Source organism: Lissotriton vulgaris, chromosome 2_1 (assembly GCF_964263255.1).
Source record: "Lissotriton vulgaris chromosome 2_1, aLisVul1.2, whole genome shotgun sequence".
Classification (NCBI taxonomy): domain Eukaryota; kingdom Metazoa; phylum Chordata; class Amphibia; order Caudata; family Salamandridae; genus Lissotriton; species Lissotriton vulgaris.
This window is the reverse complement of record NC_141687.1, coordinates 1,536,863,418-1,536,888,920: the sequence shown is the minus strand read 5'-3', so window position 1 is coordinate 1,536,888,920 and position 25,503 is coordinate 1,536,863,418.

The window sequence follows — 25,503 nt, the reverse complement described above, 5'->3', positions numbered from 1 at the left end:
CACACAGCGGGGAAAAGCCGCCGCAGCGATGCGGTTAAATGATAGACCCATTTCTTAGATTAATTTGGATTATAAAATGTTTGCAAAAATTCTGGCCCTCTGTCTTGAATCCTTATTATCTCAATTCATTGGTAGGGATCAATGTGATTTTATCAAAGGGCATCATATTGCGGATAATATTAGATTATTTTTTAATGTCCTTAGTAAGTCCAAATCATATAAACATTCTTTAGCAGCATTCTCCTTAGAAGCTGACATTTGATCGGGTAAGCTGGCCCTTTATTTTCTCTACCCTTTCTTGGTTTGGTTTTGGCAAACCTTTTATTGAATATGTCTCTCTGTTATATTCATCCCCCATGTCCTCTATTTTAATCAATGGTTTTTATTCTCCCTCCTTTTCTTTATATCGTTGTGTCCGAAAAGGCTGCCCCAATTCCTCTTTTCCTTTTTATTCTTGTTCTTGATCCATTTCTGATAAAAATCTGTACATACTATCAAAATCTCTGGCTTACAATATGGTGAGAAATAGCTCAAGGGTTCTGTTTATGCCAATGATATTTTGCTTTTTTTCTCACACCCTCAGGTTTCCTTCCTGCCTTCTTTTTGGAAGTGCAATGTTTTGCTTCAGTCGAAGAATGAACTCCTTTCTCAGATACGTATGTTAAACTACCAAACACTAATGAGCTCTGCATCACTGGGCAGGTTGACATCTGAGTTCCTCCTAGTTAAACCAGAACCTAAAGTTGAGGAATTCATGGACCTAATTAAACCCCAAGTTGCTCGAAAGCTATATCTACAGTTAAGGCATGGCACTCTTCCCATTAGGTCCTTTACATCTAAATGTCTAAAACCCAACAATGAAGTTTGCCCTGCATGTAGCTACAAAACTGAGAATGTAACCCATGTACTGTTCTTCTGCCCTGCCTATTCTGCGATTAGAAAATGCTGGTTGACACCTATTTGTAAGAACTTGAAACTTTTGCATTTCACACAGGCCTGTAGGATATTGACTTATGATACTCATCCTCCCATTGTGTTTGCGGTTTCTCGTTATCTATTTAAGATGTGGCGTAGGAGACAAACCTTTTTAACTTAATTGCTGTATATACTGTTTTAATGTCTTATATTGCGATAACTTCTAGTTTAAACATTTTATGATTATTTATTGTTTTAATGTTTGTGCTGATGTATTTTATTTGCACTTTTTATAGTCTTCTGACCAAAATAAAGTTATCAAGCTTCAGTTTCAGGAGACAGATTGAATTCTGACAAATATGAAATCCTCCCCTTAAACAAATTATGTTTCCTTGCTGACTATATTTCCTCAAATTTCACTTACAAATCTGGTAAAATGTAATATCTTGGCTTATGGTTCATGCTCTCTATTAAAGAAACTGTTTCCTTAACTCTAAAAAAATTGCAATTAAACCTGAAAAATCTCAATTCCAGATAGAATCCTTTGTTTTTGTCATGGTGGGGCTGTTTGGATGTCATAAAAAATATGTTGGTCCCTGAGATTCTCTTTTAAATATCAAATCTCCCCATAAATATTCCCCTCTCGCAATATAAAATAATGTATTCTATTTTATCAAAATTTTTGTGGAACAACAAAAACCATATATGTCTCTTCAGAAACTTAAAAGACCCAAACTTATGGGAGGGGTTATTTTTCCAGATTTTCACTCTTACCATAGTGCATTTTTCCTCAAACATTCTGCTCTCCTTTTAATAGATGGCGATACCTCAGATTTACCTTTATGGGTCTCCATTGAAAAATTCTTTCTACATCCGTTTTCCTTTAGAGAATTTTTATCCTTTCATGTGCAGGCGTTTATCTCTATCCCTTCCTATTTTTAATAACATATCAAAGATTTTCCAACCTCTTTTAATTTCTTATAATTCCCCCAAAGATCAATTTCTTCATTCCTCTATTTGATATAATTGTCTTATTTGACCTAAAATAAGGCTCTCTTTTGGAAAGATTGGCATGCAAAAGGTTTTCTTTGGGTCTCTCAACTTTTTCAAGACAATGTTTGCATTCCATTTGCCTCTGCCCAAACAAATTTCTTGTTACCTTCTTCCTGGGAATTTAAATTTAACTGCTTAACAACAAAGATTCAAAACACTTATAACTCTCTCCTATCTTCCCAAGCATCTTCTTCACCCCCTCTAAAATACCTGTCCTTTTGGAATCTGCCCCCTCAGCTTCTCAGCTATATAAACAGTTTTTCCCTCAACCATCTAATAGAGGGAAAACAGAGGTAGAATTATTATGGGAGGCACATCTCCAATCTACTTTCCCTATTCACATTTGGAATAAGATTTGATTAAAAATACGAAGATCTTCCAGAGCAGCTAATACCACTCAAACATTATTTTATATATATAATAGACTTCTTTTTACTCCTGTTTTATTAAATAAGATAAATAAATCTTTCCTGTTGGTCTTGTTCTTTCGACAAAGCTGATTTACGACACATGTTGATTGGCAAAATGTTTTTACTTTTTGGACAATTGTTTGGCAACAAATAAATACCATCTTTCATACACACATCTCCCTTACATTTAATAACATTTTCTTAGGTAGTTTTTCCGAAGATTGGGACTCTCAACTAACCAATTTCTACATAATTGACCTTCTCTTGGCTGCTCTTTTTCAGCAAATCACAATAAATTGGAAATCCTCTGCTAACATATCTTATCAAGCCTGGTGGTATGCGGTTTATTACAACCACAGATTAGATAGGGCATAGCTCTTTCCCATTTCCCTCGCAATTAAACGTGACACCCTCTGGCAACCTGTAACCACTTTTCTAGATACCTCTGCCATGAATGCTTCCTCACAGAATCCACGAATTGAGGAAGTTCCTAAACCTCCATGAGTTGGGTATCATACCATATACCTATTGTGATATATTAGTTATTGTTTTGCAGTTTTCTTCTCGAATTTCATATTATTTTTTTCTATTTGGGAATTGTGATTATGAGGATTTTGTTAGATTTTGATAATTTTCTCTTTTCTCCCCTCCCTCTCCCCTCCCTTTTTCCGCATATTTTTCTTAACTCACTCACTTATATTTATGATAAGAATGATTTTATCTTGTTTTGTATTCTATTCTACTTAATTGTGTGCAAATTAAATCTCCTAAACTTAAAATGAAACAGTCATTGAACGATACAGCGCAGTTTAAAGACTATGGGCCAGATGTAGGTGGCCATTTACCGGCCAGTAAAAGCCGATTTCGTCCGTTACCGACTGGTAAATGGTTTTTTGGGATCTAGGGGTCCAGTTTTACTGAATCGGTAAATTTACTGATTCGGTAAAATACCGAATCAGTATTTTTACTGATTCTGTAACTTCTAGATGTAGGTGGGACTCTTCTGAGTCCCAAAGGCCTTTCAGATTCTGTTTTTTACCACCCAATCCAATTGGGTGGTAAAATACCGAATCCAGGTGTGCATGCACATGTGTGCAAGCACACCTATGCCATGTGACAGACAGACATGCCCTTAGGGCATGTCTGTGTGCCACATGGCACACATGCCTGTATTTCGGGTGCTAGAGGGTGTCAAAGTGCCAGCCCCTGCACCCTTGCTGGAATCTGTATTTACTGATTGATTCTTATGGGCTTCAATGCCTATAGGAATTAAGGGGCATTACCGAATCGGTATTTACAGAATCGGTAAATACCGAATCTTAACGATTCGGTATTTACCGATTCTGTAATACCTACATCCCCCCCCCTTTATTTTACCACTTCTTAAATACCGAATCTGTAAAATTCGGTATTTAAGAAGTGGTAAAATAAAATTACCTAGATCTAGGCCTATGTCCTGCTCCAAATTTAGAAAATGTGAAGCTTAGCCTGAATTGGCATTAGTTTAACTCTATGGATTAAAAAAATTAAGTGGGTAATCCATTTTTGCATTGTCTACCTTTTTAATCAAGTACTTGGGACAATTTATGTCCAAAGCATTTCCATAACCAATGGCCATAACTGTTGGGATCTACAGATCTGGTAAATGCTGAATACATTTTGGGAAGAATTTGTACTTCAGAAAAATAAAAAGAGGTATCTTTCATTTCAAAAAAATCTTTATTTCGATCACAGATCATAAAAGACGCATAGTATTTGTACACAATAAAAGATGATTAAACATAGTGTGATCCGATGGTTAAGAAAATATTAAAAAGAAGAACATAAGGTGCAATAAAAGCGATAGAAAATTCAGGGGTACTGTTATACAAGTCTTTTCAACACTCGACTCCGAGTGATCCACATGGAGGTTAAAAATTTTGAGAGGGCAAAAACCACAATGGGAGAGAGGTCTGTCTTTAAGATTCTATAGGCAGGTTGAAAAGATCTAAAGCCCAAGTTCTTAAGTAACGGGACTAGCCAGTATTTCCTGCTCCTCTCGTAGCCCTTGCAGAAGAAGACGGCATGAACATCATCTTCTTTCGGATGAGCACACACTGGGCAGAGTTCTGCGGTGGGGCGGGATTGCCATGACGCAGTGAATGATGCTAGAGGAAGGCATCCATACCTCCACAGTAAAAATAATTTTCTCGTTAATGTGGGGGAGATTGAGTCTAGAGTACTTTCGAGATGATAAGAGTCTTTCGCTTTGAGGAACAGGTGTGTCAAGGATCCTTCTCTCGTGGCATCAATGGCTTTTGTGAGCATCAATTCATAATATGCTCTCACGAGTACCTTCTTTGGAGTCTTTACACAAAAGTTTAAGGGATCCGTCCATAAATCCGAGAAACCCATCTCCTCTAGCATTGCCTTAACATAGATCATCCACGGAATTCTTTTAGCGTTCCTTAGCTCTAAAAATTCCTGTAGTTCCTCTCTGTAGCTTATAAGGTCTGGGCTACACCACAGGCGCCTCCAAAAGGTTAGCGGTTTGAGTCCCAGCTCCTCTGTTATTGATCGAATTCCCAGGTCTAATTTGAGGGGAAGTAGGGGGGTACTCTGAGGTAGAGCGACAACCTGTCTCAAGAATTTGTTTTCAATTAACTGTAATTTTGGGAGTTTGGAATGCCCCCACAATTCACCCCCATATGTGACACCCGCCCGGGCTTGGGTTTTGTAAATATGAATAATTGGGGTTAGTGGGCGATAAGAAGATTTATTCGCCAGACGCATCGTGCCACCCGCCAACTGAGCCAGTTTGATGGTCACTTTAGTCTGGTGGGTCGTCCAAGTTAGAAATTCGTTTAGAGTAATCCCCAGGTATTCGATATTATGCACGCGTTCTAATTGGACAGTGCCTAGCCTAGGTGGGGCTCGATTATGGGGGTTAGGATTCAAGATCATAAATTTAGTTTTTTGTGGGTTGATCTCCAATCCACGTTCAGAGCAAAACTCTAGAAAGCCATCTAAAATGCGTTGGATTCCCATAGGGGATTTGGACAGCAGCAGGGTGTCATTTGCAAACATGATTGCAGGCTCCCTGCTGCCTGTCAACTTTGGGGCATCGGTATTGGCAATCCTGTTTAGGTGGGCAACAACCCCGTTCACAAAGAGGCAAAACAGGGTCGGTGCAAGCACACACCCCTGTCTCACCCCTCTGCAAACGGGGAACCTTTCGGTTAACTTGCCACCTTTGCCACACCTTACGCGGGCGTAGTTGTTGCAGTGAAGTCTCATCAGGATTGCCAGAATATCCCCAGGGACGTTTAGCTCTTCCATGACTCTCCACAGCCTCACTCTGGGTACCAGATCGAAGGCGGCATGTAAGTCTACAAAGATGGTATATAGAGTGCCGCCCTCGATTACAGCTGTTCTCCAATAGAGTAGGTTTATCCTGAAGATTTGGTCTATGGTCGAGACACCCTGCCTAAATCCTGCCTGGTAGGGGGACAGGATGTCCATCTCTTCTATCCAGGCCTGTAATCGATTCAAGATCAGTCTACCAAAGAGTTTCTGGGATATGTCGATGAGACTAATAGGTCGATAGTTGGAGGGAAGCAGAGGGGATCCCTTTTTATAAATTGGAACCACCTCAGCTCCCCTCCAAGTATCGGGCACCTCCATTCCCCCCAAGATGGCATTGAATATCAATGTAAGGTAAGGTGCCCATATCCCTGGTTCCTGTTTGAACAGGTCCCCTGGCACCCCGTCTAGTCCCGAGGCTTTCCCTGCGGCTAAGCCTTTTATGGCATCCCTCACTTCTTTTTCGTTAAAAGGAACCCCAGTGGAGCTGGATGTCCATGTAATTCCATCAGTGTTTTGATCCCCCCCTCCCTCCGCATACAATGCCTCAAAATGACTGTGCCATACCAAAGGGGATATATTGGGCTCTATTGCGGAGGATAGGTCCTCCGTGCCATTCGCGACTATATGCCAAAATTTGCGGGAATCTCTTGTTGATAGTGCTTTAGCGAGATTTTCCCAATAGTCATGGTCCCATTCAGCCCGGGCGTTCTCCAGGAGAGTTTTATACGCTTTTCTCCTGGCACGGATTTCTTCTCTGTTAAGGCGTTCTTTTATGGCATGTAGCAGGTGGGTTTTTGCTTCCCTACAAGTGGCGTTGTACTAAGACGTCTTGGGCGTGGGGCCTTTCCTTTTCCCTGAGGATGAAAACAAGTCCTCTTCTAGGGTGTTAATCATATTGGCATGTATTTGTGCAAGCTTACCTCTGCTAGCATTGTCTTGGACCTCGTTCCCTACCTGAAAGGCATTCTCCAGGAATGGGATGATCCTTTCATATAGCCGGGGTATCCTGTCTAGACTGTTGGCCAATTTCTCCCACTTGACTTTCCTCCGATTGTTTTCAAGTAGGAGGCCCGCCTTGTCTTTGCCTGATCCGTGGGGTGTAACTTCACCACGGGGCAGGGAAAGAGTCAATTCGAGGGCGTTGTGGTCACTGTCCATTCTTTCAGTGACTTTGAAGTCGACTATTGCTGGCCACATAAATAGTTTGATCATTATGTAGTCCAGTCTGGATTCACTGCCAGTTTTGTTGTAGGTGTGGAGGCTAGGTATATCTGATTTACAACGGCCATTGCACGCCCTTAGACCTAGATTGAGGGTAAGGGCAGTTATCTGCAAGGCCAGGGGGGTCCAAGCCCTCGGAGGTGGTGCCGCCGTCTCTGGAATGAGCCAGCATAAGTCTTCCTCATGGGAGGGACCATCACGTAGTCCAGGCAGGGGTTCGTAATGAGAGTTAAAATCACCTCCTACCAGGCAGGCGAGTTCACATGGGATGTCTTCTAAAAGCCCTGCTAACTCATCTATAGTACCAGATTCTTTATGCATTGGTACCGGCCTTGAATAAATATTAATAACTAGCAGCCTCATGGAGTCAGGCCACTCAAGTAGAACAGCCAATAGGTCGTCCGAGGCGGTTTCTAGGTAAGAGGCTTGACAGCCTAAGTCCGTAGCTACCCACGTCATGAGTCCCCCTGACGGCCTGCCCCTTCCCCCCCATTTAGCAGCTTTGAAGAAAGAGGCAAAGCCCGGGAAAGATATTTCCTCACGCGCCCAAGTCTCTTGGAAGAGAAGTATGTTTTTAGAGCTAATATAAGAGCCCCACTCTGTACAATCTATTTTACTAGCGAGGCCTGCCACATTCCAAGAGGTCACTATTATTTGTGATAATACAGTAGTGGCTTGGCCAGGAATGGCAGAGTTATTAGGGGTAAGCTCAATGGGCGCCGGTTGGATTGTAGGGGAATTATTCATGCCCGTAGGCTTATTGACAGGGGGTATAATTAGATTCGTCGTACCACGGGCTTGACTAAGTTCAACTATGCTGGGTGACTCGGGGAGTGCTCTACTCCCGTTCATGGGAGCTGCCAGTAGAGCACTCCGCTCTTCAACCTCCTGTCAGTCTACTGTTTCTAGGCTACTGTATCTGTTGTGCGTAGTGAGATAGGCAGGATAGTGTATTCTATATGGCCCAGGGATTCCTCTCTTGTGGCCGCCACCCCTCCCCCCCCTCCTTCTCGGGACGGTTTCCCAACCGGCCTCGTTCCCGTATGAAGAAAACTGTTCTAGTGGTCTTCCCCTGTGTTGCTGATGGTCTAATCTCTCCCTATAACAATTTTCCCTACCCTCCAACAATTCTTGGGGGTACCCCCATCTATAGTCCTCTATGTTATAGAGATTGGAAGGGTAGAAAAATGAGAGAGGGAGTGGTTGAACGACACTACCAGAGTCCTCATCGGGAGCCCAAGTACAAATGTAAGCGGCAGTATTCGGGTCTCTAAAAGTGACCAGAATACAGTCTCCCCCGATGGATTTCTCAGTATAGCCCACCCACGATACCCTCCTAGCCATGGAAATGTCACTAGTTATTCCTCTCGGAAGTGGTCTGTTTTCCGAGAGCCAGTTTATGACTTTGTTCTTCAGTGAAGTGATGGATTCAAATGTGGAATGATTTAATTCCGGTACCCCCGCCAGAACTAGAGTGTAAGGTGCTACCTCAGGAGGGAGATTTATAGGCTTTGATCTACGGTTGGTGTTTGATTTCTCTCTAGTCGGTGGTGGGTTACCTTTGATGTTAGTCGGGGGCAAGGCCTTATCTTTTGCTGACGGAATTATTTTAGCAGTGGCAGTCACTGTTTGTGGTGTTGAGATAGAGGCCTTGTTGGCCTCTGGTGGTTGCAAAGTATTGTTAGGTATAGATTGTGTGGGTTTGGGGTTTGTAGGTGGGAGCTTTTTGTTTGTTACTGTAGGGGGTGCATTGCCCTTAGTGGGTTTAGGTCCCGAACCCTCTTTCACTATTTTTGACCCATTGTTGTCACTTTTCCTAAAGTCGGCAAGTTGCACAGTTGCCTTTTCGATAGTGACTAGTCTCGCTTCGATTTTGATCAGTCTAGCCTCAAGGGGACTTAACAAGGACCTAAGAAGAGTGCCTATATCCTCCAGTGTAATGTCATCAGAGGTAGTATCTAGTTGCACATTGTTAGTGGGCTGAGGTAGTGAAGTTTGGTTGACAGTGCTAGGAGAGATTGGCATTACTGATCTTTCTGGCATAGGGGCAGAGGTGGCCCCCTTCCCCCCTTTACCTCTAGATTTTTTGGGTGTGGGAGATTTGATCTTATCCTCATCTATGTTTAGTGTACCCTGCTTCCTTTTTTTTGGTATGGCCCCTTCTCTAGTCCCCCTATTGCTATCTTTGTTAGGTTCTATGACATTAGCTGCGACAGTGTTCTCTGTTGGGGTCGGTTGAGTGGTTTGAATGTTGGGTAAGGCCATGAGGCTCATATCCTCAAGGTCGCTCGGAGCCTCAATGGTGAGCTCTGGGTTATTAGTTGTGGGACTTGGTAGTGGACAGGTTATCTGGTCAATGCTATTGCTAGTAAGTACACAAGGTATATCTTCGGGGGTTCTAGCTTGGGCCATCGGGCCCATTGAGGATCTCCTTACCCAGTCGATTTCTTGGGATATTCTTCGCTCGAGGACCTCGATTTCTTCAATCAGGAGAGAACCTGCTTTGGCAAAGTAGGTGTCGATAGGGCCTTTGACAGCTCCGGCCGCAGCTAGGGAAGATGTTTTACTCCTGGTTTCCCTTGTACTCATTTTAATATTGTTTCAGTGGCCTCGGTGAGGCAGGCGAAGAGATGGGGTCCGGACCGGCTCTTACGTACTCGAACGGCCTCAAACGGCCCGCTCTTTGCCCGGTCTGCGCCCCGGCCTGCGTCCCGCGTGCGTCCCGCGTTGCGGAAGTGTCCAAGTCAATAAAATACGAGGAGGTTGGGGGCGTGGCCGCCGGGGGAAGAGGCACCAGCTGTGTAGAGCTGAGGCTGCTGGTCCTCGCAGTCCCCCGGTAGGCTCAACGCGCTGCTGGCACTAACAAACACTCACCCGACCTGTCCTCTACTGGGAGCGCGTGTGCTCTCTGCCGACCGCAGAGCCGCTCACACCAGCGAGGAACCGGCCCAGGGAGCAGCTGAGCGGCACCCGCGCAGCGGGTGTCGCGAAAGGTGAAGGGCGAGGAGAAAGGCAATCAGGCTGGGACAGCAGTCTCTGGTATTCCGTGTGGCAATGAAATCCGGTAAGAAGCACCCAACACAGCCGGTAGTTGCAGCGTTTAAATTTGCTGGAGGCTGGGGGCGTGGCCGCCGGGGGAAGAGGCACCAGCTGTGTAGAGCTGAGGCTGCTGGTCCTCGCAGTCCCCCGGTAGGCTCAGCGCGCTGCTGGCACTAACAAACACTCACCCGACCTGTCCTCTACTGGGAGCGCGTGTGCTCTCTGCCGACCGCAGAGCCGCTCACACCAGCGAGGAACCGGCCCAGGGAGCAGCTGAGCGGCACCCGCGCAGCGGGTGTCGCGAAAGGTGAAGGGCGAGGAGAAAGGCAATCAGGCTGGGACAGCAGTCTCTGGTATTCCGTGTGGCAATGAAATCCGGTAAGAAGCACCCAACACAGCCGGTAGTTGCAGCGTTTAAATTTGCTGGAGGCTGGGGGCGTGGCCGCCGGGGGAAGAGGCACTAGCTGTGTAGAGCTGAGGCTGCTGGTCCTCGCAGTCCCCCGGTAGGCTCAACGCGCTGCTGGCACTAACAAACACTCACCCGACCTGTCCTCTACTGGGAGCGCGTGTGCTCTCTGCCGACCGCAGAGCCGCTCACACCAGCGAGGAACCGGCCCAGGGAGCAGCTGAGCGCCACCCGCGCAGCGGGTGTCGCGAAAGGTGAAGGGCGAGGAGAAAGGCAATCAGGCTGGGACAGCAGTCTCTGGTATTCCGTGTGGCAATGAAATCCGGTAAGAAGCACCCCATCTGTATTTGTTTGAGATTCTAGTAAAGATTATGCATCAGAACCAAACCTTAACCCCTTCCATGCTCATGACGAGCTCAGCTCGTCATGAGGCACAGTGGAGCTGTGCTTATGACGAGCTGACCTTGTCATGAACAATGGGGTTCGACGAGGCTCAGCACAGGAGGGGAAAACCATTAGCAGCCAAGGTGTTAATAACATGGGCCAGCTGAATGTACAGGCACCAACTCAAAAAGCTAGATTTCTGAGGAGTAGAGTTCATCATTGTCACTCATCACATGTTGTGAAAGATTATCTTTCCCTAGAGGTTACTTATCCTTGATAGTTTTTAGGTTTTTAGGTTGGACACCCACTTGTGTCCTCTCAGAAATCTGGAAGGGTATGGGTATTAGTAAAATTCACAAAAATAGAATATATTACCTCTAGATACGGGTGAAGATTAGGCCAACATAAAATGTAGGAAGCTCAGCCATTGTGAGGATCCATGTTATAGTCAATTAGATGCAGATCCAAGGAAAAGGGGAGGTTTCTGCAGGTGTAGCAGATTAGGGTTATTTGGGAAACACATTTGGAACGCCAATTGGAAATGGAGAGACATTTCTCAAATAAGACTAGCTGAATTACTTGAAGCAAACAAAGTACAAATTGGAAACAAAGAGAAAGTAAATTCCAAGCTAGAAAAGCTAATATATTTCAACAGACAATCACTATCATGAGACAAATTTAGAACCCTAGCTTGAAGAAGTAAACATTTGTCTGACAGAATATGGTTGTAAGGGAAAACACAACTCAAAAAGATACATTTGCAAGATAAACAAGTACAGCTAGACATGTTAGCCAGATAGACATGTCATGCTTGCACGATCGAGTATGATTCAACTAAGATACACCAAATAAAGCAAAGGCATATTTGGTAGATAGATGGTCAGATGCAGTTCATGAATTAAAAACTATGTAGAAACATATTTTCAGGCACGGCCAGCATAGGTAACAGTGGTGGAGGGTGCATGCATTGAAGTGGACAAACAATGGGATGGGAAAAGTAAAATAAATAAAACCACTTACCTTGCGCTCACCGCATCGCCCACTTGGCAATGCGGCTAGTGCAAGGTAAGTGGCTTTGTTTTACAATTTACTTTCCCTATCCCATTGGTTGTCCACCTGTATCCCCCTCCCAACCACTCTTCCCCCACCCGGCCCACCGCCTCACCGCTGTTACCTGTGCCAGCCACGCCTGCATATTTCTAACACTGAGTAAAAAGTTAGAGAAAATTACTAGACAGTAAGGTTCTGTTTTGTGATTAAGGTTTGCATGTGAGAAACTCATTTAGAGCCCCAACAGTAAAGAATGATATATGTGCAACACAAGTTACAACCCAGTTCAATGAGGAAATATACCTCCTCCTGATAGCTGTGACCCAAGAAGCAGGACGCTCCCCATAGTAACACTGTTAAACAGAAGCAGTACCAAACTACATTAAAGTGATGCAGTCAAGACAATAACATTTGCAAATCAATTTTGTAAAATAAAGGCACTGCAAACCAATTACAAAATTATTGAAACTTTTTGTAAACGAAATGAGACCAAAATGACAAAAATCTATTCTAGAACCATCGATATGCAATTTAAAGTTCAAGGCAAGAATAGCGCCTAATGGCACAAAGCACAACTTATGGTCATCTGGTAATGTTAGATGGGAGGGAAAGTCACAAGTTCAGGCTGACTGTGATGGAGCCTGGGCTGGATACAGAGACCAGATTAGCCCCACTGAAAAACCCTGCTCAAAGTATGGCTTGAAGAGTCCAGTTTGCAGTGAAGGGGGGCGTAAGAAGCAGGAAGAGTGCAAAGATGTCATTGAGAGTAGGTTGGGCAGTGCGGGCTTTTGTTGCTGTAGCTCAAAAAGCTGGACAAGCATTGCGGGCGGCCACTACTGGAGCTTTTTCTGGCAGTCATTGTGGGCTGTCATTGCTGTAGCTTGAAGTGCAGATGTTTTGTTGCTGGTATAGAATGCTGTCGCTGTATTGTGAAGAGCAGAGTTCACCACAGCGTTGTGATGGCAGTTGTCTTAGGCGGAAGAGTCTCAGCATGAACAGGCCTGTTTGCTGTTGCAAAGAGCCCAACACTTTGGGATTTCTCCTTTTCTTGAAGAGGATGGTGCACTGATTACAGCCAAGGATGCAGGAGCTAGGGAGTCATCTCTTGGAGATCAGAGGCTCATTTTAGTGGAGGCTGGTCAGGCTCAGGCAGGCCACATTGCAGGTCCAGGCAGGCCAAGTTGCAGCAGGTCAGCTGGGCAATTGCACTGAGGTCTCTGGAGCTTGTTGCATATCTATAGTTCAGAACAAGAAGTTAGCCACCAGACCCATGGATTTACTCAGGCTAGCCTGGGAGGAAGGGAACAGGTCGGGTCCTTAGTCCCACAGACGATGGCAGTCCTCAAGCAGCCGGGCAGTCATCTGAAGGCAAGTCAGCCCTCAACAGTCCTCTGAGAACCAAGCAGCAGGGCAATCCTCGGGTAGCAGCAAGGAGACCTCTGATAAACAAGGTAGCAGGGCAATCCTCTGGGGGATAAGGCCGACCTCAAGCATTGATTCAGTCATCTGGGGGACAAGGCAGTCTTTCTACTCTAATGTCCACAGGTCCAGGAGTGTATTGATAAGTTGCTCTGTGGTCCAATATTCATACCTGGTGCCAGCCTTTGAAGTGGGGGAAATGTCTATGCTACTCCCCATATCCGGTTCTGTAATGTTCCTATCTTCCCCTGCCATGGCTCTAAGAAGTCTGCAATGACAGAAAACTAGTGCAGGTCCCTTTGTGTGTGCTTAAAATAACCCTTCTAAATGCAAGTGGAACAGGGATCAAGTCTGCCCCCACCCATCCTGCCAAGATGGTCCAACCTTTCAACATCCAAATCTCTATTATCTCACTGTCTGGGAGGAATACATACACCATAGCAGCAGGGTCCTGTGACTTAGTACACTAGCAGCAGGCACCTAATGTTTAGGAAAAGAATATGCCATTTTCAGAATTGTGACTGAAAATCAGAGTTTATCATTAAAGAGGATTTTAGATTTCAATTCATTTCAAACTACACTTTACATTTCTACCTGTCCCCAAGCAAAAGATAGCACTTATTAAATTCAACAATGTAACCTATTTATCCTATTAGAGAGGTAGGTCTTAGAATAGTGAAAAACAAATTTAGGAGTTTTTCACTACCAGAACATGTAAAACTTAAAAACACATCTAATTCTTAAATTCAATGCATCCTGCCCTATGGCCTGTTTAGTGCATACATTTGGGGTGGCTTAAATGCATTGAAAAAGATGGTTTAGGTCTGGCAAAAGGTTTATTTTTCAAGGTTGAATCATCAGTTTAAAACTGCACTGCAGGTTTCAATAGCCTGATAGGGGCCAAGCACACAGGCACTGGTCAGCAGTCATAAAGAGAACAGAGTCCTAAAACCAGCAAAAATAAAAAAAATTAAAACAGGAGGGGTGAAGGAAAAAAGTTATGGCATGTTAAGGAGAAGATTAAATGCATGGAAATTGTGCTATCACAGACAGTAGAGAGCAATGCAGATCGATACATAGTTGAAGAGCAATATATGCCTTGGTTCCACAAAGATGCAATGTAATGCAACAGGATTTCAGTTAAATAGATAAATGAGTTTACAAGGTTTAAAGAGATTAAAATCACAGCCCATAAGCAGAGTCCATTTTTGGTGTTAATTGAGACATGGTTCAGAAAATGTTGGTCAAAGTTATCTTTAGTCTAAAGCATACAGAGTCAGATAGAAAGCCTCTGGGACAGAGTAAAAAAATGAACACACTCGGGGAATATGTTTCATTAAAACTTTGTTAGACCTATGATAAAGAAAATGTAGTGAAAAGGTTACAAGTTGAAAGAACACAGACTTTGTGATGTTTACGTAAAAGAATAATATTAACTCGTATTCCTTGACCTGTTTTTGTCTTTTAGAGACAATTGTGTTTAGGTCATCACTTTTTCAACTATATAAGTAGTTGCTTGTGAGCTGCAAATTGAGATAATCTTTTCAGCTCCATGAAGGTTACTGGTCTCCCGGCCTTTGTGACTAAACCTACTTTTGCCTTGCCAGAGAAGTCTTGTCTCTCTTTATTCCAGTTTTACCCCAACATTTGGTGAGCCATCCAGGAGTCCTTTTTGCCCTCGACCAACTGTTGTGATTGGAAAACCACCTACCTCACCTACTGCATAGAATACAGCGCATTTATGACAAGGTAAGTAGATACTGTGGGCCAGATGTAGGAGACCAAATAACGGTCGGTAACGGCCGATTTCGGCCGTTACCGACCGATATTTGGTGTTTGACATGTAGGGGGCTTGAGATTTACAGAATCTGTAAATTTACCGATTTTGTAAATTTACCGAATCGGTAAAATACTGAATCGGTAAATTTACCGATTCTGTAAATTCAGATGTAGGTGGCACAGTAAACAGTGCCACAGGCCCTTAAGAATTCATTATTTACCACCCAATACTATTGGGTGGTAAATAACGAATTCCTGTGTACATACACATCTGTGCATGTACACCTGTGCCTTGTGACACACATACATGCCCTTAGGGCATGTATGTGTGCCACATGGCACACAAGCCAGAAACAGGGGTGCTACAGGGTGTCAAAGTGACTCCCTGCCCCCCTTGGCAATTCGGTATTTTTACCGATTCGGTATTTGCCATTGATTCATGTGTGCTTCAAGGCCCATAGGAATCAATGGCAAATACCGATTCGGTAATTACTGCATCGGTAAATACCCAATCCTACCGATTCGGTATTTGATACCCAATGATTACCTACATTAGATTTACCGATTCATGAATACCGAATTGGTAAAATTCGGTATTTATGAATCAATAAATCTAATTTACCTACATATAGCCTTGTGTTACCTAAAAGTTCTGCCTATACACAGGGCACTGCGAGGACCCAGCGATTGCTGTCTTTAAGGTTATGTTATGTTATGTTAAATTAAATTTATTAAGCGCACGTACGCCCGTAGGCTTCATGGCGCTGTGGAAGACTGGCAAAACATAACATGTGACAGAAAGAAAAATTAACTAAGGATAAGCTTGCTTAAAGAGCCAAGTTTTAAAAGCCCGTCTAAAGGCTAACAGATCTTCGTGGAGTCTTAGTGGCAGTGGCAAAGAGTTCCACAGGGAGGAAGCTAGGAAGTGGAAAGATCCTCCTCCCTGGCGTTGTTTCCTGATCCGGGGCACAACTAACAAATTCTTTTGGCCAGAACGGAGAGCACGGGAGGGAGTGTAACTGACAAGCAGGCTGCTAATGAATCCAGGGCCCTTACCTTGTAGAGCCCTGAAGATAATGCATCCCGCTTTAAATGCTGCTCTCTGCGCTACAGGCAGCCAGTGGAGACTGGCCAGTCCAGGTCTAATAGACTGCCACTTAGGAATTTTACAAATCAACCTGGCCGCTTGGTTCTGGACCAGTTGGAGTCTCTTGAGCTGCCCCGCTGGTAGACCCAAATACAAACTATTGGAGTAATCCAAACGGAACAGCACAAGAGCAATAATGACCTGAATCAGAGCAGGGTGGGTTAAAAGGTGGGCAATCTTCTTAATCTTGCGAAGTTGGAAGAAACTTGCAGATACCACAGTCCCTACCTGGCTTTTGAGCGAAAGATCTTCATTGAAAGTGATTCCTAAGCTCTTAACTGTTTGGGATTTAGCTGGAGGATCTCCCATTTCTGGAGGCCAATCCAGTTCACTCTTCCCAGGCAAAATCAATTCAGTTTTGCCTGGGTTGAGTTTCAGATGATTTAGGCCCATCCATCTCTGAATGTGAACCATGGCCTCCCGAAATTCGGTGGCAGCGCCAGGGGAGTCCAGACAGAAGATCAGTTGCAGATCATCTGCATAGTTAAAAATTAAGGCTCTAAACTTTTTTAGTGAAAATAACAAGGGTCGTAAGTACAAATTAAACAAAAGTGGGGACAGGGACGAGCCTTGAGGGACTCCACATTCGTTTTTGATTTTAGGACCCTATAACATTTTTCAAATCCTTCCTTCCGAAAATCCTGGGTCTTCCTGAGGCTCCGATTCTCAACATCCAAAGAGCACATCACTTGAGCCATAATCCATGCTTTCCGACCTCTTGCACAAGACCGAGAGGAGTCATTATATATTTTTGAGAATACCCAGACTTGCTGAGAGCCAGGCTCAAGGGCAGAATAACCTGGCATGGCTCCAACCTCTTTTTCTCGCAGGACAATGCGAAAGAAATAGCAGACAAAAGAAAGCAATTCTTAGATATGAGACCAGCTTTACGTACTCCTAATACTCGTTTTGGCCTCTTTCATCCGTGTCTATTCAAGGTAACATATAAAAATAAGACATCGACCTATGAAGAACCAGCTTTGTTGCATCGCTTCATTGACAGTTGTAGAGTAGAGGACATGGACGTTTCCAGAACCTTCAACACATGACGTTTTTGATGCATAACCTCTCTCTATTGCAATGATGTTTATATTGCTTCTCTCATGTTTTGGTATTAACTTTTCCAGTTTCAAATTGTTTCTTCATGTTTCCTTGTTCTCTTGTTTCTTCTATTATGATTAGGTACAGATTCTTATTTCATCTGATCTTTGTGATTACTGGTTTCGTTTAAGATAGAATGTCCTCCCCCCAACCCTGCCCTGAGGTGTCTGGTCAGTTGTGTCATTTTCCTTATGCGGCTTCACCACCCCTGTTTTTGGTATGCCTTTTTTGAAGTTTTGTCTTGTCTTCTGTATATCTTTTGTTTACTTCTCTATTCCTTTTTTGTTTACTTCTTTCCTGACAATTTTCTTCTCGTTTCTATCTTGGCCCTCCCCGCTTTTTTCTTTCTTCTGTATATTCTTCTAAAACTCTTTCCTCCTCTAAGATCACATCCTACCTCCTATTTTGCGTATATTTCAACCTCTTGATGCCTTTTTGTTTCTTACTAATATGTATATTCTGCTATCTTATCTTCTTAATATTCAACTTTCTTCTTTTTTAGCTAAACTTGTTTTAACTTATCTCTTCTATTTTAAATAACAATGCATATTGTATCATGGAATGTTAACTCTTTCGCTGCGGCGGCTATTCAGCTGCAGCGCTAACGGTCGCGGGGGGGGGCGTGCATGTGAGCTCCGCGGGTGACAGAACCGTTCCATCACGGCTCGCGGGTGAGCTGTGCTCATGACGGAACGGTTCCGTCACGGCCCCGCCCGCTCAATTAAACGCACCGCGCAGGCGCAAAATCAGCGCCGCGCAGGCCCGGCGGCCGGGCCGGGCCGTGACGGAACCGTTCCGTCATGAGCACAGCTCACCCGCGAGCCGTGACGGAACGGTTCCGTCAATAGCCTCGAAGAGGTTAAAGGTTTGGGTTGTCCCATAAAACACCAAAGGGTATTAACTTTTCTTTCCAATTCAAAATGTGATATTGCCTTACTTCAAGAAATTCATATTGTGGACAAGGAAATTGCTAAACTTAAATGGCAATCGCTTGGTCATGTTTTTGCCTCCCCAGGTAATTGGAAACATGATGGTGTTGCTATTTTATATCATAAACGTTTAGATATTCAATTGCTCGCACAAGATTCTGATGATCTAGGCAGATGGGTATCTGTTTGCCTTTTAGTTACCAAAATCCCTATTACTCTTTTCAATCTTTATCCCCCTACTTCTCCCGATACTGTCTTCTGGCCGGGTGTTTTGTCCAAATTGATGGCCTATAAAGATGATTACATATTGGTGGGAGGTGATTGTAACTTGCTAGTTGATCCTATACTTGATTCTAAGTCTAAAGCTAATTGTATTCCCTCTTCTATGCACAATCAGTTTACATCCACTATTACACAACGGTCTTTAGAAGATGCATGGAGACTTTGCCACCGCATACTTTTAGAATAGATTTTCTTTTCCCCAGTCCACTGTTCCCAATCCAGATTAGATTATTTCTTTCTTTCCCAACCCCTTGCACAACACATCACTCAATCGGAGATTTGTGCCTATACTCATTTCGGACCATGCTCCAGTATTTTTAAATATTGATCTCCTTCCTCCACTTCATTGTATCAGACAATGGAGATTTAACAATTCCTTTTTATTAGACCATAATTTTACCCCATCTTTTGAATCCTTTGCCCATACCTTCTTTCTTGAAAATTATCCCTCTCGTGCTTCTCCACGAATCACTTGGGATGCTCTAAGAGATTTCATCATTTCCTTTGTTTCCCGCAAAATAAATCTCTCTAGCTACTTTAAATTGCCTTACTACATGTATCAAGCAATTAGAGCATTCCTATTACCATACACACTCTAAATCTTCTCTGAAGGATCTCACTAAACTTAAATTTACTTTTAGTAAATTGTACACAGATAAGGCAAATTCATTTCTACTTAAAGCCTCTGCGCGATACCATGGAAGTAAAAAAAAATCGGGTAAACTCTTGGCTAATTATCAAAAAATCAAAAAAGAAAGGTCCAAAATCAACTCAATACTTGCCTCTTCTAATCGCATGCTATATAAAAATAGACATTTCAGCAGAATTTACCAGTTTTTATGAAGAGCTCCATTCTCCTGATTCCTTTATTTCTCAAAACAACATCCACCAGTATTTATCTTCCATTGATCCTTCTACATATCTTAATGTTGACTTTTCTTCATTAGATGAACCAATTCAAACACAATACCTTCTTAATTCGATTGGTTCTATTAACCATGGCACAGCGCCAGGTCCTGATGGTTTTACCATTGAGTTTTATACTCACTTTTCTCAACTACTTTTCCTCAAAAAACACCAACTTTTTCTATTTTTTATATCCTCTAAGTCCTTTCAGGATGCTCTAATTTGGCTCCTTCCCAAAGAAATTAAGGACCCCTTATTGTGTTAACCTCTTCGCTGCTGATGACGAGCTCTCAGCTCGTCATCAGCCACGGTGGTCGTGTGCGGATGACGAGCTGAGCTTCTTCATGTAACGTGGCTTTTTCAAATTTGCCGCACACAGCGGGGAAAAGCCGCCGCAGCGATGCGGTTAAATGATAGACCCATTTCTTAGATTAATTTGGATTATAAAATGTTTGCAAAAATTCTGGCCCTCTGTCTTGAATCCTTATTATCTCAATTCATTGGTAGGGATCAATGTGATTTTATCAAAGGGCATCATATTGCGGATAATATTAGATTATTTTTTAATGTCCTTAGTAAGTCCAAATCATATAAACATTCTTTAGCAGCATTCTCCTTAGAAGCTGACATTTGATCGGGTAAGCTGGCCCTTTATTTTCTCTACCCTTTCTTGGTTTGGTTTTGGCAAACCTTTTATTGAATATGTCTCTCTGTTATATTCATCCCCCATGTCCTCTATTTTAATCAATGGTTTTTATTCTCCCTCCTTTTCTTTATATCGTTGTGTTCGAAAAGGCTGCCCCAATTCCTCTTTTCCTTTTTATTCTTGTTCTTGATCCATTTCTGATAAAAATCTGTACATACTATCAAAATCTCTGGCTTACAATATGGTGAGAAATAGCTCAAGGGTTCTGTTTATGCCAATGATATTTTGCTTTTTTTCTCACACCCTCAGGTTTCCTTCCTGCCTTCTTTTTGGAAGTGCAATGTTTTGCTTCAGTCGAAGAATGAACTCCTTTCTCAGATACGTATGTTAAACTACCAAACACTAATGAGCTCTGCATCACTGGGCAGGTTGACATCTGAGTTCCTCCTAGTTAAACCAGAACCTAAAGTTGAGGAATTCATGGACCTAATTAAACCCCAAGTTGCTCGAAAGCTATATCTACAGTTAAGGCATGGCACTCTTCCCATTAGGTCCTTTACATCTAAATGTCTAAAACCCAACAATGAAGTTTGCCCTGCATGTAGCTACAAAACTGAGAATGTAACCCATGTACTGTTCTTCTGCCCTGCCTATTCTGCGATTAGAAAATGCTGGTTGACACCTATTTGTAAGAACTTGAAACTTTTGCATTTCACACAGGCCTGTAGGATATTGACTTATGATACTCATCCTCCCATTGTGTTTGCGGTTTCTCGTTATCTATTTAAGATGTGGCGTAGGAGACAAACCTTTTTAACTTAATTGCTGTATATACTGTTTTAATGTCTTATATTGCGATAACTTCTAGTTTAAACATTTTATGATTATTTATTGTTTTAATGTTTGTGCTGATGTATTTTATTTGCACTTTTTATAGTCTTCTGACCAAAATAAAGTTATCAAGCTTCAGTTTCAGGAGACAGATTGAATTCTGACAAATATGAAATCCTCCCCTTAAACAAATTATGTTTCCTTGCTGACTATATTTCCTCAAATTTCACTTACAAATCTGGTAAAATGTAATATCTTGGCTTATGGTTCATGCTCTCTATTAAAGAAACTGTTTCCTTAACTCTAAAAAAATTGCAATTAAACCTGAAAAATCTCAATTCCAGATAGAATCCTTTGTTTTTGTCATGGTGGGGCTGTTTGGATGTCATAAAAAATATGTTGGTCCCTGAGATTCTCTTTTAAATATCAAATCTCCCCATAAATATTCCCCTCTCGCAATATAAAATAATGTATTCTATTTTATCAAAATTTTTGTGGAACAACAAAAACCATATATGTCTCTTCAGAAACTTAAAAGACCCAAACTTATGGGAGGGGTTATTTTTCCAGATTTTCACTCTTACCATAGTGCATTTTTCCTCAAACATTCTGCTCTCCTTTTAATAGATGGCGATACCTCAGATTTACCTTTATGGGTCTCCATTGAAAAATTCTTTCTACATCCGTTTTCCTTTAGAGAATTTTTATCCTTTCATGTGCAGGCGTTTATCTCTATCCCTTCCTATTTTTAATAACATATCAAAGATTTTCCAACCTCTTTTAATTTCTTATAATTCCCCCAAAGATCAATTTCTTCATTCCTCTATTTGATATAATTGTCTTATTTGACCTAAAATAAGGCTCTCTTTTGGAAAGATTGGCATGCAAAAGGTTTTCTTTGGGTCTCTCAACTTTTTCAAGACAATGTTTGCATTCCATTTGCCTCTGCCCAAACAAATTTCTTGTTACCTTCTTCCTGGGAATTTAAATTTAACTGCTTAACAACAAAGATTCAAAACACTTATAACTCTCTCCTATCTTCCCAAGCATCTTCTTCACCCCCTCTAAAATACCTGTCCTTTTGGAATCTGCCCCCTCAGCTTCTCAGCTATATAAACAGTTTTTCCCTCAACCATCTAATAGAGGGAAAACAGAGGTAGAATTATTATGGGAGGCACATCTCCAATCTACTTTCCCTATTCACATTTGGAATAAGATTTGATTAAAAATACGAAGATCTTCCAGAGCAGCTAATACCACTCAAACATTATTTTATATATATAATAGACTTCTTTTTACTCCTGTTTTATTAAATAAGATAAATAAATCTTTCCTGTTGGTCTTGTTCTTTTGACAAAGCTGATTTACGACACATGTTGATTGGCAAAATGTTTTTACTTTTTGGACAATTGTTTGGCAACAAATAAATACCATCTTTCATACACACATCTCCCTTACATTTAATAACATTTTCTTAGGTAGTTTTTCCGAAGATTGGGACTCTCAACTAACCAATTTCTACATAATTGACCTTCTCTTGGCTGCTCTTTTTCAGCAAATCACAATAAATTGGAAATCCTCTGCTAACATATCTTATCAAGCCTGGTGGTATGCGGTTTATTACAACCACAGATTAGATAGGGCATAGCTCTTTCCCATTTCCCTCGCAATTAAACGTGACACCCTCTGGCAACCTGTAACCACTTTTCTAGATACCTCTGCCATGAATGCTTTCTCACAGAATCCACGAATTGAGGAAGTTCCTAAACCTCCATGAGTTGGGTATCATACCATATACCTATTGTGATATATTAGTTATTGTTTTGCAGTTTTCTTCTCGAATTTCATATTATTTTTTTCTATTTGGGAATTGTGATTATGAGGATTTTGTTAGATTTTGATAATTTTCTCTTTTCTCCCCTCCCTCTCCCCTCCCTTTTGCCGCATATTTTTCTTAACTCACTCACTTATATTTATGATAAGAATGATTTTATCTTGTTTTGTATTCTATTCTACTTAATTGTGTGCAAATTAAATCTCCTAAACTTAAAATGAAACAGTCATTGAACGATACAGCGCAGTTTAAAGACTATGGTCCAGATGTAGGTGGCCATTTACCGGCCAGTAAAAGCCGATTTCGTCCGTTACCGACTGGTAAATGGTTTTTTGGGATCTAGGGGTCCAGTTTTACTGAATCGGTAAATTTACCGATTCGGTAAAATACCGAATCAGTATTTTTACTGATTCTGTAACTTCTAGATGTAGGTGGGACTCTTCTGAGTCCCAAAGGCCTTTCAGATTCTGTTTTTTACCACCCAATCCAATTGGGTGGTAAAATACCGAATCCAGGTGTGCATGCACATGTGTGCAAGCACACCTATGCCATGTGACAGACAGACATGCCCTTAGGGCATGTCTGTGTGCCACATGGCACACATGCCTGTATTTCGGGTGCTAGAGGGTGTCAAAGTGCCAGCCCCTGCACCCTTGCTGGAATCTGTATTTACTGATTGATTCTTATGGGCTTCAATGCCTATAGGAATTAAGGGGCATTACCGAATCGGTATTTACAGAATCGGTAAATACCGAATCTTAACGATTCGGTATTTACCGATTCTGTAATACCTACATCCCCCCCCCTTTATTTTACCACTTCTTAAATACCGAATCTGTAAAATTCGGTATTTAAGAAGTGGTAAAATAAAATTACCTAGATCTAGGCCTATGTCCTGCTCCAAATTTAGAAAATGTGAAGCTTAGCCTGAATTGGCATTAGTTTAACTCTATGGATTAAAAAAATTAAGTGGGTAATCCATTTTTGCATTGTCTACCTTTTTAATCAAGTACTTGGGACAATTTATGTCCAAAGCATTTCCATAACCAATGGCCATAACTGTTGGGATCTACAGATCTGGTAAATGCTGAATACATTTTGGGAAGAATTTGTACTTCAGAAAAATAAAAAGAGGTATCTTTCATTTAAAAAAAATCTTTATTTCGATCACAGATCATAAAAGACGCATAGTATTTGTACACAATAAAAGATGATTAAACATAGTGTGATCCGATGGTTAAGAAAATATTAAAAAGAAGAACATAAGGTGCAATAAAAGCGATAGAAAATTCAGGGGTACTGTTATACAAGTCTTTTCAACACTCGACTCCGAGTGATCCACATGGAGGTTAAAAATTTTGAGAGGGCAAAAACCACAATGGGAGAGAGGTCTGTCTTTAAGATTCTATAGGCAGGTTGAAAAGATCTAAAGCCCAAGTTCTTAAGTAACGGGACTAGCCAGTATTTCCTGCTCCTCTCGTAGCCCTTGCAGAAGAAGACGGCATGAACATCATCTTCTTTCGGATGAGCACACACTGGGCAGAGTTCTGCGGTGGGGCGGGATTGCCATGACGCAGTGAATGATGCTAGAGGAAGGCATCCATACCTCCACAGTAAAAATAATTTTCTCGTTAATGTGGGGGAGATTGAGTCTAGAGTACTTTCGAGATGATAAGAGTCTTTCGCTTTGAGGAACAGGTGTGTCAAGGATCCTTCTCTCGTGGCATCAATGGCTTTTGTGAGCATCAATTCATAATATGCTCTCACGAGTACCTTCTTTGGAGTCTTTACACAAAAGTTTAAGGGATCCGTCCATAAATCCGAGAAACCCATCTCCTCTAGCATTGCCTGAACATAGATCATCCACGGAATTCTTTTAGCGTTCCTTAGCTCTAAAAATTCCTGTAGTTCCTCTCTGTAGCTTATAAGGTCTGGGCTACACCACAGGCGCCTCCAAAAGGTTAGCGGTTTGAGTCCCAGCTCCTCTGTTATTGATCGAATTCCCAGGTCTAATTTGAGGGGAAGTAGGGGGGTACTCTGAGGTAGAGCGACAACCTGTCTCAAGAATTTGTTTTCAATTAACTGTAATTTTGGGAGTTTGGAATGCCCCCACAATTCACCCCCATATGTGACACCCGCCCGGGCTTGGGTTTTGTAAATATGAATAATTGGGGTTAGTGGGCGATAAGAAGATTTATTCGCCAGACGCATCGTGCCACCCGCCAACTGAGCCAGTTTGATGGTCACTTTAGTCTGGTGGGTCGTCCAAGTTAGAAATTCGTTTAGAGTAATCCCCAGGTATTCGATATTATGCACGCGTTCTAATTGGACAGTGCCTAGCCTAGGTGGGGCTCGATTATGGGGGTTAGGATTCAAGATCATAAATTTAGTTTTTTGTGGGTTGATCTCCAATCCACGTTCAGAGCAAAACTCTAGAAAGCCATCTAAAATGCGTTGGATTCCCATAGGGGATTTGGACAGCAGCAGGGTGTCATTTGCAAACATGATTGCAGGCTCCCTGCTGCCTGTCAACTTTGGGGCATCGGTATTGGCAATCCTGTTTAGGTGGGCAACAACCCCGTTCACAAAGAGGCAAAACAGGGTCGGTGCAAGCACACACCCCTGTCTCACCCCTCTGCAAACGGGGAACCTTTCGGTTAACTTGCCACCTTTGCCACACCTTACGCGGGCGTAGTTGTTGCAGTGAAGTCTCATCAGGATTGCCAGAATATCCCCAGGGACGTTTAGCTCTTCCATGACTCTCCACAGCCTCACTCTGGGTACCAGATCGAAGGCGGCATGTAAG